Source organism: Scylla paramamosain, chromosome 26, assembly GCF_035594125.1.
Source record: "Scylla paramamosain isolate STU-SP2022 chromosome 26, ASM3559412v1, whole genome shotgun sequence".
In the NCBI taxonomy this organism is placed as follows: Eukaryota; Metazoa; Arthropoda; class Malacostraca; order Decapoda; family Portunidae; genus Scylla; species Scylla paramamosain.
The window spans coordinates 17,842,079-17,857,768 of NC_087176.1; positions in this window are offsets into that span (position 1 = coordinate 17,842,079).

Genomic DNA, 15,690 nt, shown 5'->3' on the forward strand with positions numbered 1-15,690 from the left:
AACTCTTGCATTAGAGAGGTGGACAAAATAGTGATGAGAGAAAGAAGAAAGTCTTGTGCAGCGAGGCAGCGGGAGAAGGGGAGGCATGCAGTTAGCAAGATCAGAAGAGCAGTTAGCATGTAAAATAGCGGTAGAAGACAGCTACAGATGCGACATTGCAGCGATAAGAGAGAGGCTGAAGACAGTCAGTTAGAGGAGTGTTGATGAGACGAAAAGCTTTTGATTTTACCCATTCTATAAGAGCGGTATGAGTGGAACTCCCTCAGACATGTGAAGCATACTCCATGCATGGACGGATAAGGCCCTTGTCCAGATTTAGCAACTGGGGGGGGGGGGAGGAGGTGAGAAAAACTGGCGAAGACGTCTCAAAACGCCTACCTTTATAAAAGCAGTTTTAGCTAGAGATGTGATGTGAAGTTCAGTTAATAAGTAAAGGACAGACCGAGGATGTTCAGTGTAGAAGACAGTTGAGTGTCATTGAAGAAGAGGGGGTAGTTGTCTATAAGGTTGTATCGAGTTGATAGATGGAGGAATTGAATTTTTTGAGGCATTGAACAATACCAGGTTTGCTCTGGCCCAATCAGAAATTTTAGAAAGATCATAAGTCAGGCGTTATGTGGCTTCCCTGCGTGAAATGTTAACTTTCTGAATGGTTGGACGTCTATGGAAAGACGTGGAAAAGTGCAGGATGGTATCAGCAGCGTAGGAGTGGATAGGACAAGAAGTTTGGTTTAGAAGGTCATTGATGAATAATAAGAAGAGAGTGGGTGACAGGACAGAACACTGACGAACACCATTCTCAATAGATTTAGGAGAAGAACAGTGACCGTCTACCACAGGAGCAATAGAACGGTCAGAAAGGAAACTTGAGATGAAGTTACAGAGAGAAGGATAGAAGCCGCAGGAGAGTAGTTTGGAAATTAAAGCTTAGTGCCAGACTCTATCAAAAGCATTTGATATATCCAAGGCAATAGCAAAAGTTTCACCAAAATCCCTAAAACAGGATGACCAAGTCTCAGTAAGGAAAGCTAGAAGATCACCAGTAGAGAGGTCTTGACGGAACCCATACTGGCGATCGAATAGAATGTTGTAAAGTGATAGATGTTTAAGAATCTTCCTGTTGAGGATAGATTCCAAAAGTTTAGATAGTCATGAAATTAAAGCAACAGGACGGTAGTTTAAGGGATTAGAACGGTCACCCTTTTTAGCAACAGGCAGAAATATAAAGTGCATGAGATTCTGGTGATGGAAGGCTTAAGTACCCTTTGTGGGCCACCTCTCTATCATGTATAGCTCGAAAACAAGCTGTGTTAAACTAAGGTTCGGAAGGTTTAGGTCGAGAAAAAGAGTGAGGAATGTACGCCTACATGCCAGACACTATCACCTCTGTTATGCACTCGGCACACAAAGACTGGTCTCTGACACGGAAGCAGTAGTCATTCCAAGGAAAATCAGCAGAAATACCTCTTCAGGTCCCCCCAACTAGCAAAGGCAAAACGCCAGTAGCATCTTCGCTTAGGGGGTCCTGAGGAGGGATTGGAGCAATAGAACAAGATACAGATATGAGATTGTGATCAGAGGAGCCCAACGGAGAAGAGAGGGTGACAGCATAAACAGAAGGATTAGAGGTTAGGAAAAGGTCAAGAATGTTGGGCGTATGTCCCAAACGGTCAGGAATACGAGTAGGGTGTTGCACCAATTGCTCTAGGTCGTGGAGGATAGCAAAGTTGAAGGCTAGCTCACTAGGATGGTCAGTGAAGGGAGAGGAAAGCCAAAGCTGGTGGTGAACATTGAAGTCTACAAGAATGGAGATCTCTGCGAAAAGGAAGAGAGTCAGAATGTGCTCCACTTTAGAAGTTAAGCTGTCAAAAAATTTCTTATAGTCAGAGTAGTTAGGTGAAAGGTATACAGCACAGATAAATTTAGTTTGAGAGTGACTCTGTAGTCATAGCCAGATGGTGGAAAAATCGGAAGACTCGAGAACGTGGTCACGAAATCAGGTTAAGTCGTTGCGCACATAAACGCAGCATCCAGCTTTGGATCGAAAATGAGGATAGAGAAAGTAGGAGGGAACAGAAAATGGGCTACTGTCAGTTGCCTCAGACACCTGAGTTTCAGTTAGGAAAAGAAGATGAGGTTTAGAAGAGGAGATATGATGTTCTACAGATTGAAAATTAGATCTTAGACCGCGAATGTTGCAGAAGTTAATGAAGAAAAATTGATGGGGCTGTCAAGACACTTAGGGTCGTTGTCAGAAGGGCAGTCAGACCTACGGACATCTGTGGTCCTCTTCCCAGATGGGGACTGCGAGGCTGGTGTAGGAGTCGCCATGATAATTTGGAAATCTTTTTGTGGAAAAGAGTTGTCTTTAGAAAGCAGGCTGTGACTGCCCCCTTGTGTTGTGACACAAAGGGAGACATTCAGTGAGGTCACAGCTGGGTTTAATGATTGGTTCACAGCACTCCCTGATCCAGTGCTAGAGACCTCACTGGGAGTAATTATCGTTTCGGCAGGTGCCTACTGCCTCCTCCTCCTAAAGTTATGCTGTTGTTGGCAGTGCTTAAAACCCATCCAGCTATATAACAAAAGTTTGCTCTTGTGTACATATGGTAATTTGATGGTGGTGTTCTTGTAAAGTTTACCAATATTTAATGTAGTTAAGATAGTGAAGTAACTGCATGCCACAGTTTATAAAGTTATGATCACAACAACATTAGGATTATATCAAGGATAAATCCCACTGTCATAATGTAAGTGCATGATTGGTAATTGAGGGTAAGGGAGGGCCCCCAGGATAGCTGATAACTATAACCAAGAACCTGCTAAGCACTGAATAACAAATAGGAGTATGAACATTACCTGTGGCAGTCAGGTTTAGGACACTGACCAATGCAGTGCTTAATAAGTTTTCAAGATCAGCTCTAATACATTCAAATATTACAGCAGATAGATTTAGGTTAACATAGGAGTTTTTAACTGGCTAATCATCGACCAATTGGAAACTCCCAAACATGTGAAACATACCCCATCCATGGACGGATAAGATCCTTGTACAGAGTTAGTAGCTGGGAAGTGAGGGGGGGGGGGGCGGGGACGTGAGTAGAGATGACGTGAGGGGACGTGAGCTAGAGATAAGATGCGAAGTTTACAGTTTAGATTATAAGAAAAGGACAGGCATAGGATGTTCAATGTAGAAGAAGGAGACAGCTGAGTGTCATTGAAAAAGGGAGGATAATTGACTAGAGAGTTATGTCGAGTTGATAGATGGAGGAATTTAATTTTTTGGCATTCAGCAATACCACGTTCGCTCTGCCCCAATCAGAGATTTTAAAGAGATCAAAAGTCAGGCGTTCTGTGGCTTCCCTGCATGAATTATTTATTCCCTGAAGGGTTGGACGTCTATGAAAAGACGTGGAAAAGTGCAGGGTGGTATCAGCAGCGTAGTAGATAGGACACAAGTTTGGTTTAGAAGATTATTGATGAATAATAGGAAGACAGAGGGTGACAGGACAGAACCCTGAGGAACACCACTGTTTATAAATTTAGGAGAAGAACAGTGACCGTCTACCACAGTACCAATAGAATGGTCAGAAAGGAAACTTGAGATTAAGGTACAGAGAGAAGCATAGATGCCGTAGGAGTGTAGTTTAAAAATCAAAGATTTGTGCCAGACTCTATCAAAAGCTTTTGATATATCTAAGGCAACAACAAACGGAAAAAGTCAAGAATGTTGGGTGTATCTCCAAGACGGTCAGGAATACGAGTAGGTTATTGCACCAATTCTTGTAGGTCGTGGAGGATAACAAAATTGAAGGCTAGTTCACTAGGATGATCGGTGAAGGGAGAGGAAAGCCAAAGCTGGTGGTGAACATTGAAGTCTCCAAGAATAGAGATCTCCACAAAAGGGAAGAACGTTAGAATGTGCTCCACTTTGGAAGTTAAGTAATCAAATAATTTTTTATAGTCAGAAGAGTTAGATGAGAGGTATACAGCACAGATAAATTTAGTTTGAGAGTGACTCTGTAGTCGTAATCAGATGGTGAAAAACTTGGAAGATTCAAGAGCGTGGGCACAAGAGCAGGTTAAGTCATTGCGAACGTAAACGCAACATCCAGTTTTGGATTGAAAATGAGGATATAGAAAGTAAGGGGGAACAAATTACAGATTACGGATTACAGATTTGATTACTGTCAGTTGCCTTAGACGCTTGTGTTTCAGTAAGGAAAAGATGAGATTTAGTAGAGGAGAGTTGATGTTTTAGTGACTGAAAATTAGATCTAAGACTGCGAATATTGCAGAAGTTAATGAAGAAAACGTTGAGGGGGATGATGTCAAGACACTTAGGGTCGATACTTCAACCAGATGGCACCACTGCTATCACATCTATTTCTAAAGCTGAACTCTTTGCTAAAAACTCTACCTTGGACGATTCTGGGCTTGTTCCTCCCTCTCCTCCACCCTCTGACTACTTCATGCCACGTATTAAAATTCTTCGTAATGATGTTTTCCATGCCCTCGCTGGCCTAAACCCTCGGAAGGCTTATGGACCTGATGGGGTCCCTCTTATTGTTCTCCGAAACTGTGCCTCCGTGCTTGCACCTTGCCTAGTCAAACTCTTTCAGCTCTGTCTGTCATCATCTACCTTTCCTTCTTGCTGGAAGTTTGCCTACATTCAACCTGTCCCTAAAAAGGGTGACCGCTCTAATCCCTCAAACTACCGTCCTATTGGTTTAATTTCCTGCTTATCTAAAGTTTTTGAATCTATCCTCAACAGCAAGATTCTTAAACATCTATCACTTCACAACCTTCTATCTGATCGCCAGTATGGGTTCCGTCAAGGCCGCTCTACTGGTGATCTTCTGGCTTTCCTTACTGAGTCTTGCTCATCCTCTTTTAGCGACTTTGGTGAAACTTTTGCTGTTGCCTTCGACATATCAAAAGCCTTTCATAGAGTCTGGCACAAAGCTTTGATTTCCAAAATACCCTCCTACGGTTTCTATCCTTCTCTCTGTAACTTCATCTCAAGTTTCCTTTCTGACCGTTCTATTGCTGCTGTGGTAGACGGTCACTGTTCTTCTCCTAAATCTATTAACAATGGTGTTCCTCAGGGTTCTGTCCTGTCACCCACTCTCTTCTTATTATTCATTAATGATCTTCTAAACCAAACTTCTTGTCCTATCCACTCCTATGCTGATGATACCACCCTGCACTTTTCCACGTCTTTTCATAGACGTCCAACCCTTCAGGAGGTAAACATATCACGCAGGGAAGCCACAGAACGCCTGACTTCTGATCTTTCTAAAATTTCTGATTGGGGCAGAGCAAACTTGGTATTGTTCAATGCCTCAAAAACTCAATTCCTCCATCTATCAACTCGACACAATCTTCCAGACAACTATCCCCTCTTCTTCAATGACACTCAACTGTCACCCTCTTCTACACTGAACATCCTCGGTCTGTCCTTTACTTATAATCTGAACTGGAAACTTCACATCTCATCTCTAGCTAAAACAGCTTCTATGAAATTAGATGTTCTGAGACGTCTCGGCCAGTTTTTCTCACCCCCCCCAGCTGCTAACTCTGTACAAGGGCCTTATCCGTCCATGCATGGAGTATGCTTCACATGTCTGGGGGGGTTCCACTAATACTGCTCTTCTAGACAGGGTGGAATCAAAAGCTTTTCGTCTCATCAACTCCTCTCCTCTAACTGACTGTCTTCAGCCTCTCTCTCACCGCCGCAATGTTGCATCTCTAGCTGTCTTCTACCGCTATTTTCATGCCAACTGCTCTTCTGATCTTGCTAACTGCATGCCTCCCCTCCTTCCGCGGCCTCGCTGCACAAGACTTTCTTCTTTCTCTCACCCCTATTCTGTCCGACTCTCTAACGCAAGAGTTAACCAGTATTCTCAATCATTCATTCCTTTCTCTGGTAAACTCTGGAACTCCCTGCCTGCTTCTGTATTTCCATCTTCCTATGACTTGAATTCCTTCAAGAGGGAGGTTTCAAGACACTTGTCCACCAATTTTTGACCACTGCTTTGACCCTTTTATGGGACTGGCATTTCAGTGGGCATTTTTTTTATTAGATTTTTGTTGCCCTTGGCCAGTATCCTTCCTACATAATATATATATATATATATATATATATATATATATATATATATATATATATATATATATATATATATATATATATATATATATATATATATATATATATATATATATATTTATATATTTGCAATTTTAATATCCATGCAGGTTGGGGACTTCAGTTGGAGGTAACAGATCCATCACTCAGCTTCCAATTTGAATACATGCACACTTGAATATCAAAGCAGCAAGACTATGTAATAGACATAAGTTGACTGCTCATTAAAATAAATGTTAATAAAAACAGCCGTCATTAAATACCAAGTTATTCCTTCCCTCTAATAATTGAAGAACTTTACTTTTTTTTTTTTTTTTCAGGAGTGTCTGACCCTCTACTGAACCACAGCAATTAACCAGCGGTGGTGATGGAGTCATCAGATCTTCACCTGTTGGTGTTCCTGAGTCTGCTGGGTGTTGCTATGGGAGACTCACCCTCATTACTGATAGTAGATGAAAACCTGACTTTCCAAATCATTCATCATACAGATGATGTCCCCAAGTGTCATTTGTTTCATGTTGACATGCATTACATTTTGTTCTCCTGTGACATTACATTTACTATGTGCTGTATTCTTCAAAAGTATGTTTTTATTATAAACCATTAATATACTATTTAAATATGTTAATAAAAGTCATGTCTTCATCTTGAATTTATTGCAGGCGGAACTTGAGGAAGTGCAACAATTTATGGTGAATCTGAAGGAGATGCGAGACCTCTTGCATGGACTAGTGAAGGCACAACGGGAGCTGGTGGCAGGTTGGACTAAAGCTGGTTTCAGGCACAGCGGGAGGTGGTTTCAGGCACAACGGGAGGTGGTTTCAGGCACAACGGGAGGTGGTGGCAGGCACAACGAGAGCTGATGGCAGGCACAACGGGAGGTGGTGGCAGGCACAACGGGTGCTGGTGGCAGGCATAATGGGAGATGATTGCAGAGCTCGTGGAAGGTACAACAGGTGGTATAGTAGTCTCAACAGCAATCTACCCAAATACAAAGAGAATATTTAGATTTATTCAGGCAGTTTATGGTTCATGCAACTGAATGCTTTAAGGCCAAGACTTAACATTAACTCACTGCTGGAAATGTATGAAAATAAATCAATTCTATTTATTTTCTTTTTTACTTTACCTTGTTTATATTAATACATTATCATACCAAAGCAGGAGGAGGCACCTGCCGAAACGATAATTATTCTCAGTGAGGTCTAAAGCACTGGATCAGGGGGTGCTGTGAACTTATCATTAAACCCAGCTGTGACCTCACTGAACGTTTCCCTTTGTGTCTCATAACACAAGGGGGCAGTCACAGCCTGCTCTCTAAAGACAGCTCTCTTCCTTCACACAAAACTACAAGCACCTAATAACACGCACACACCCTTCACTCAAAATTTCAAAATTCATGGCGACTCCTACACCAGCTTCGGAGTTCCCATCTGGAGAAGGGACCAAAAATGTCCCCAGGTCGGACTGCCCTTCTGACGACGACCCTAACTGTCTTGACACCCCCCTCAACTTTTTTCTTTATTAACTTCTGCAACATTCGTGGTCTAAGATCTAATTTTCAATGTGTAGAACACCACCTCTCCTATTCTAAACCTCATCTTCTTTTCCTCACTGAAACTCCGGTGTCTGAGGCAACTGACAGTAGCCCCTTTTCTGTTCCCTCCTACTTTCTCTATCCTCATTTTCCATCCAAAGCTAGATGTTGCATTTATGTTCGCAACGACTTAACCTGTTCTCTGACTACTTTATACTACCTATGAAAATTCTTCATAATGATATTTTTCATGCCCTCGCTTTCCTAAACGCTCGGAAGGCTTATGGACCTGATGGGGTCCCTCCTATTGTTCTCCGAAAATGTGCCTCTGTGCTTGCACCTTGCCTAGTCAAACTCTTTCAAGTCTGTCTGTCAACATCTACCTTTCCTTCTTGCTGGAAGTTTGTCTACATTCAGCCTGTTCCTAAAAAAAAGGTGACTGTTCTAATCCCTGAAACTACCGTCCTATTGCTTTAATTTCCTGCCTATCTAAAGTTTTTGAATCTATCCTCAACAGGAAGATTCTTAAACATCTATCACTTCACCACCTTCTATCTGATCGCCAGTATGGGTTTAGTCAAGGCCGCTCTACTGGTGATCTTCTGGCTTTCCTTACTGAGTCTTGCTCATCCTCTTTTAGAGATTTTGGTGAAACTTTTGCTTTTGCCTTGGACATATCAAAAGTTTTTGATAGAGTCTGGCACAAAGCTTTGATTTCCAAACTACCCTCCTACGGCTTCTATCCTTCTCTCTGTAACTTCATCTCAAGTTTCCTTTCTGACCGTTCTATTGCTCCTGTGGTAGACGGTCGCTGCTCTTTTCCTAAATCTATTAACAGTGGTGCTCCTCAGGGTTCTGTCTTGTCACCCACTCTCTTCTTATTATTCATCAATGATCTTCTAAACCAAACTTCTTATCCTATACACTCCAACGCTGATGATACCACCCTGCACTTTTCCACGTCTTTTCATGGACGTCCAACCCTTCAGGAAATAACCATTTCACGCAGGGAAGCCACAGAACGCCTGACTTCTGATCTTTCTAAAATTTCTGATTGGGGCAGAGCAAACTTGTTATTGTTTAATACCTCAAAAACTCAATTCCTCCATCTATCAACTCGACATAACCTTCCATACAACTATCACCTCTTCTTCAGTGACACTCAACTGTCCCCTTCTTCTACACTGAACATCCACGGTCTGTCCATTACTTATAATCTGAACTGAAAACTTCACATCTCATCTCTAGCTAAAACAACTCCTATGAAGTTAGGTGTTCTGAGACGTCTCCGCCAGTTTTTCTCACCCCCAAGCTGCTAACTCTGTTCAAGGGGCGTATGAAGTATGCTTCACATGTCTGGGGGAGGGGTTATACTGATACAGCTCTTCTATACAGGGTAAAATCAAAAGCTTTTCGTCTCATCAACTCCTCTCCTCTAACTGACTGTCTTCAGCCTCTCTCTCATCACCGCAATGCTGCATCAACAAATTTGGAAGAACAGCAGACGAGGTCCGGAGGAAATTTAAGGACCTCCGGACCCATGTCAAGAGCAAGGCTGCTGCAGAACAGCGTCACACTGCAGGCACCGGTGAGTTACTCGGTTATGCTTATCACATTTTCGTTAGCATAGTTGCAAACCTACTCTATCATGGTGTGGTTGACACAGAAGAGGGATAGAAAGCTATATGGATGGAATTACCAAAAATGGTGGTGTAATATACTACTGCAAGTAAGTGAAATCATGGCTTATGGTTCCAGCAAACACACAGTAGGGTATTCCTTTACTCTTTCACCAGTCTCAACATGGCTTTTCTTACCCTTCTCATCAGGTACAGTTTGTCATTCAAGAGTAGTTTGAACCCAATATATATACCAACTGCAAATTAATTATAATAATTACAGCAATTGTTAAATGGCTATCTGTACGTATTTTTAGGGAAGCAAGGTTATTTTAGCTATTTTACGTTTGTCTTTGGTTAGGTTATATTATTTTGGTTTTGTTAGATTACTTTGATAAGGTTACATCAGGTTTGATTAGCATACTAATTCTGTGTAGGCCAAAAATAACAAAAAGCAAATAGTTTCATGTGGAAAAGATAAACAGATGAAAGAGTAAAAATTTACCCACACTAGCATATTTGCTTAATATTTTCTCTTGACCTAATTGCTTATGGAATCTAATTAACTCGTGTTTTGGGCATTGCTGGACACTGTTTTGAGTAATATGAACAAATTCATCTGTATGAATTTCCGTTGCACAGCTGGGAGAAAAAAAAATGTTTCTTTCTGCTCAGCCTTTAGGACCCAAACTGCTGTAATAAATGTTATTTCTTGAATACTGGTTTTGCTTTGTTGAAGAAGGAGGGTTAGGTTATGGTTAGAATAGTTAGGTTAGGTGGTTGTTAGCAGGGCTTGAAACCCCTGCAGTTATATAAAGGAAGTTTGCAGTAGTATATTACACCACCATTTTTGGTAATTCCATCCATATAGCTTTCTATCCCTCTTCTGTGTCAACCACACCATGATAGAGTAGGTTTGCAACTATGCTAACGAAAATGTGATAAGCATAACCGAGTAACTCACCGGTGCCTGCAGTGTGACGCTGTTCTGCAGCAGCCTTGCTCTTGACATGGGTCCGGAGGTCCTTAAATTTCCTCCGGACCTCGTCTGCTGTTCTTCCAAATTTGTTGACATCATTAACAACCTTAGTCACCTCCTCCCAGGCCTTGTTTTTCTTTTCAGCGGTGATCTTGTTATCAAGTCGTCCTAGGATCACCTTAGCCTGCCTCTTCACTTCTTCAACCAACCTTAAGGCTTCTTTGTTGGTGAAGCGTGGCTTTCTCGTTCTCTTTGGAGCTTCAGCCATTCTAGATTGTGTTGCTGCCTGTCAAAACTGGTGTGTTCCTAAGAAGGCACAGGAGAGAAGGAGGATAACCAATTGCCGTGAGGGGAAGACGGCTGAGTCTTTATTAGCCATTATGAAAGCATTGTGAGGACAGTAGAGTGTGGTGAGTGGTGACTGTGGGTGCATGACGCTGTATCAAAGTTTGTAAACAATGCCATATGATTTCCTCAGCGATAACACAAAACGTCCCTGTGATTGGCTGCCTTGCGTGTGAGGTCGAGTCAGTGACTATCACACTGGCAGCCAATAAGCACGCTTAGGCGGGTTAGCAACCTCCATCCACCAACCCCCGTAATTCTTCGTGGATACCGTTTCTTGGACATAGCAACGCGGTTGCTGGGAGAGCGGAGTTATGCCATTTGCCCCGATCGCAGAATGCTAAGTAGCAACCGTTTCGTGGATCTGGCCCGCTCAATTGAGTTCTGAGCGACTCGGGTTACCGGCGGTACGCCGAACTGAACGCACTAAAGGTTTTTGGGCCTGAAGCTTCTCCTACTTTGGAGCTTTACTCGCCACATCTCCCCCATTCCGGGCTCCCAGGCCTGTCACAGGACGAGACGACCTGGTTGCTGCGGGTTATCGTTTGCTGCGTTGCCGTCGTAACGAGAACCGCGCCTTCATCCTGTTACGCCCACTTGACGGCCTATTTTGATTAGCTTCCTAGGATCAGGCTGACTTAGCACATGCGAATTGTTCCAGACACGCACGGAGGAAGCGACGGTTTCTCCAGAAGATCTGGCTCCAGAAGATATGTCTCCCTATGCCAACAACGACACCCATCTTGTTCCAGCACTTAGTAACCCTGCCCTATATCCGCACCTGAGTACCAATCCGTAGGAGCGTTAGTGATCCAGCAGAGCGGTTGTAATACCTCTCTGACTCCTCACTCGTTGCAGCGTGCCTGGCGTGACACTTATCATCAGCCTGTCACTCGGATGCGAACGCACGCTTGTGTGCAGGTACGGCTGTCAAATGCTTCGTCGTCCGCGTCACCTGTCGTGCACACCTTGGCGACGAGGACCTTAACCTTCGTGACGAAGGGTTCTGCATGAACATTCGACTGCGGATAGCCTAGAGAAGACAGCACTTGATTAATAAAACTGAAATGTGGATCTTGTGAACTGGGGACCTCCATCTGTGAGTATGTTGTGCTCTGACTCTTGGGCCTTAACTCTTGCCTTTATTATTGATTGATCTTAAGGATCTCTTTTACCTTATCACCAGTTTTTTCTTTGGCGATAGGTTCAAGGTGGGAATATTTATATATGAATGTCAAAACTCGGATTTCCCCTTAAATTTATTAATTTAACTTAAATGGAAACTTTTAGCACACTAGTAACACGCTTGGAGGTAAGTACGTTTCACGAGTTCCACGGACTACACAATCCACTTATCTCTCTGACGAGATTATACTTTTCATTATTACTGTGTGAAGTTTAAATGGATACATAATACCTAAATAAAACCTAAAGTGAAGAATAAATGCATACACAAATAAATGAGTAATGTATGTGAGTTACTTTGGTTGACCGATCCCACTGCCTCGCTCTAAGCTCTGCTCACGACCAACAGAGTTGTACACTTGTCTTGTCTTCGCCTCTTCTTCTTTTTACAACTTATCATCTTTTATTGGTATTTCTTCTTATATCTTCTTAGACTTCTCTTCTCTTCTCTTCTTGTAACTTAATGTCTTCTTATCTTCTTATAACTTAATGTCTTCTTTCTTCTTAACGTTTTGCTTTCTTCTTAACTTATTGTTTTCTTGAGAGAGTTTTAATTTAGCGTAGACGAGAGATGTGTCTTCTGCTGCCGGAGGACTGAGCGAACAGCTAGAGGAAGGTCCGTTGTCTACATGGTGTAAGGCGAGTTTCTGCAAATACTGAATGAGGCGAAAGAAGGTGTAATTCTAAGCAGAAAATGTTCTATACACATAGGCTTTGTTTACCTGTCAGAGGAGTTGAATATGCATGAGACTCATGGGTGTCGCATGCATGTAACTATGAGGTGACGGACAGACGGTTGCATTGTCGCAGCCTGGGAGATGCCACTTGGTGAAATTATGAATGGTTTAATCTTATTTTTTGCAGGCTGTGGAATATTACAGTATCTTATAACAAGATAAATGATATTAAAAACATTTAATTTATCGATAAGCACTACACGACAACATTATTACGGTGATTAAAAGTATCTCTGTAAAATGAGGAGGGGCGAGCGAGTCTGAGCGACCTTGAAAATAGCGGAGTGACTCTACAATCATACTCTACATACAATCTTCTCACCACTACATACCTTAATGTGATGATCACATCAAGTGGTCGAACATTCTATTATCATCAGTATCTTCATGTAGTATCCATAGACAAACACCATTTCAGCATATTCCACATTGCTGTAAGCGTAAGGCATTGTTTGCAGATTGCTACAAAGCGAAACGAGTCCACTTAAATTTACTAGCGGGAAAATGACACTCTGAGGCTGACAGCGACTGACGTGTGACACTGTGACACTGTCACACTGTTTTCAAGGTCGGTCGGACTCGCTCTCCACTTTTCCCTCGCTTCGATGTTGCCACATACCATCATCACATATACCACGCATACTACACCCGTGAGTCTCTTACATTTTCAACTCCTTTGACGGGTAAACAAAGCCTTAAAATGCATATGTGCAATGAACATTTTCTACTTAGAATTACACGCTCTTTCACCTCTTTCAGTATTTGCAGAAACTCACGTTACACCCTGTATAGTATCAGGACCCGTTGAGGATATTATATGCTTTTCTCGATGTTGGGGTAGCGGCAGAGGGCGTATACTCGCTGTTGCTTTCTTCGTTATAGCACCGAGCATCCTCATTGTTGTTGGTCTAGCAGTACCCTTTTCTTATGCTGGTATCTATCGCTCTGGGTCCTCATTGTTGTAAGCGGCCATGGGGACGTGCCGGATAGGGCTTCTCTCTTATCCTGTGTTCTCTGCTGTTTCCTCTGCTATCTTGGGTAACACGCCCGCTTAGTTTGCTTACGAGGAGCGCTTTCAACAGACTCCTCCTTTTAGCAGGCCTCGTCCCTGAGGTCTGACGTCAGCCTCGGTGTCGTCCCCGATGCGGCGCCTCACGGTGACTAGCTGCCAGGCTTCATACTTCTGTGTGCGATCAGCTCGTCGAACCACGTACTGGTTGACAAGCCCGGAACCCACAAACATCACCAGGAGTGCGATGCCGAGTACGGTCCACAACCACAGTGAAGACGTATGGGGCTGGTCCTCAGGTTCAGGCTGGAGGGGCTGCAGGTTGGACATCATATCCAGGAAAAACGGCCGATCTCGTGCATTACTGTCAAAGGAACTTCTAACCATTCTTGCTCTGGCGGTCGAAAGGCGATCTTGACGTTAAGAGGAGCAGGTGCGACATTGAGGGGCGGTTGCCGACCCATTGTCCCGTGAGTAGGTGAAGTCAAAGTTGCACTGTTTGCTCTACAGCTTTGACCTGATTTGAGTGTGCCAGTTCCATTGACAACTTGTTGCAATTTATTAACTTAATTTACTGGACATTTCAACGTTAGGGTGAAAGGCTTATTTGTAGCATAAATCCAGTAACCTTGTTCATCGTTTAGAAGGAAAGTGCTTCAAAATATATGTGTCACACAAATCTAATGCATGTGACTTTTTTAAGAACAGGGCAGACTCACAAGTATCAGTAGAGGCATCATATACTGGTCCTAGAGAGGGACAAACAAATAAGTGATCGTGTTTGCTACATTGGTGAAAATTATCAACTAGAAAGTAACTATTCCAATCTTCACTAAATGCAAAGTACTTTGTCACATGTTCGTTTTTGCGCAAAATAATTAGTTCCAGACACAGCATAAGATAATGAATCAATCTTGAAAATATCAAATACATCAGAGGAGCTTCCCCAAAGGGGTAATGTGAGGTAGAAGTTAAACGAACCAGGCAAAGTTGTAGGTCTTGAAGTAACTCTGATAAGGTCTCTATAGAATGAAATATATTTTGGTACAGCTCGGAGTAATAGACCGGGGGCCTCACAGATGCTTCTTTCAATATTCTTAGCCAAACCTCGTAAGACAGAATTATAGGGGTTACTTTCGTTTGCAGAAGAGCTAATAAACCCATCTTTATTTAAATTCAGATAATCGTTATTGATATCGATCAAGGCCAATTCTAAATTCATCAAAGCTTCAAACATTCGTTGTTCTCTTTCAAATGCTCTCCTTCAAATGTCTTGATTGAAAATTTTCTTATAATGTCAATGGTCATAGCCGAAGCTAATTCAAGATGGGCAACTGCTGAATTTAAGGATCTTACTTCTCCCACAGTGATATTAAGCATAATACGTTCACGTTCAGATAAAGATCTTTCATGAATGACATTAACTTGCTTTTGAGTAGCAGTGCCGAATAAAACATTTAATATGGACCTTAATAGGTTGAACGCTTCGCGTCTACTTCTTAAGGGATGCACTGTTCCAATTAGATACTTTAGAAACCTGTTCATGTCAACAAACAATTTCTGAAATAATCTATTAAAATTTTGTACTGAGTTTTTTAATGAAGAAACTTCAGTGTATCATGCATTCATATGAGCGATGTTCCATTCCAAATCACTAGTGATACTTCTTGCTTTTTATCAAAGGTTGTTGGATATCCATAGGGTTTAGTTTTAAAGGAATTATATATTACCGGCCGGTAAGGAGCACTCTATAAGACAGGAGTGTAGCTTAAATACATTTTGACTTAGGACTCTTTAGTAGGAGCTGTTGTCACCGCTTTGGCGACACAACATATATGTGGACAAACCTAATGTCTTAGTTTATTCTCTACACATTCTTTGACTATATTCAATTGGAGTTGGCATTAAATTTGGGAGTTCAGGGGCTGTACTTCGTGACGTAAGGTTATATCTACTTTCTTGTTCATCTTCTGTCTCTCTGTGTGTTGTCTTGTTAGTTTCATCTACCTCATCTATAGTTGATGTTTCGTGTGTAGAGTTGACTTCCTCATTTTTTCTAACACTTCTGGTGTTTCCATCTCTGGTGGTATGGTATTTTTTACTTGTTCTACTATATCATTTGCATTGT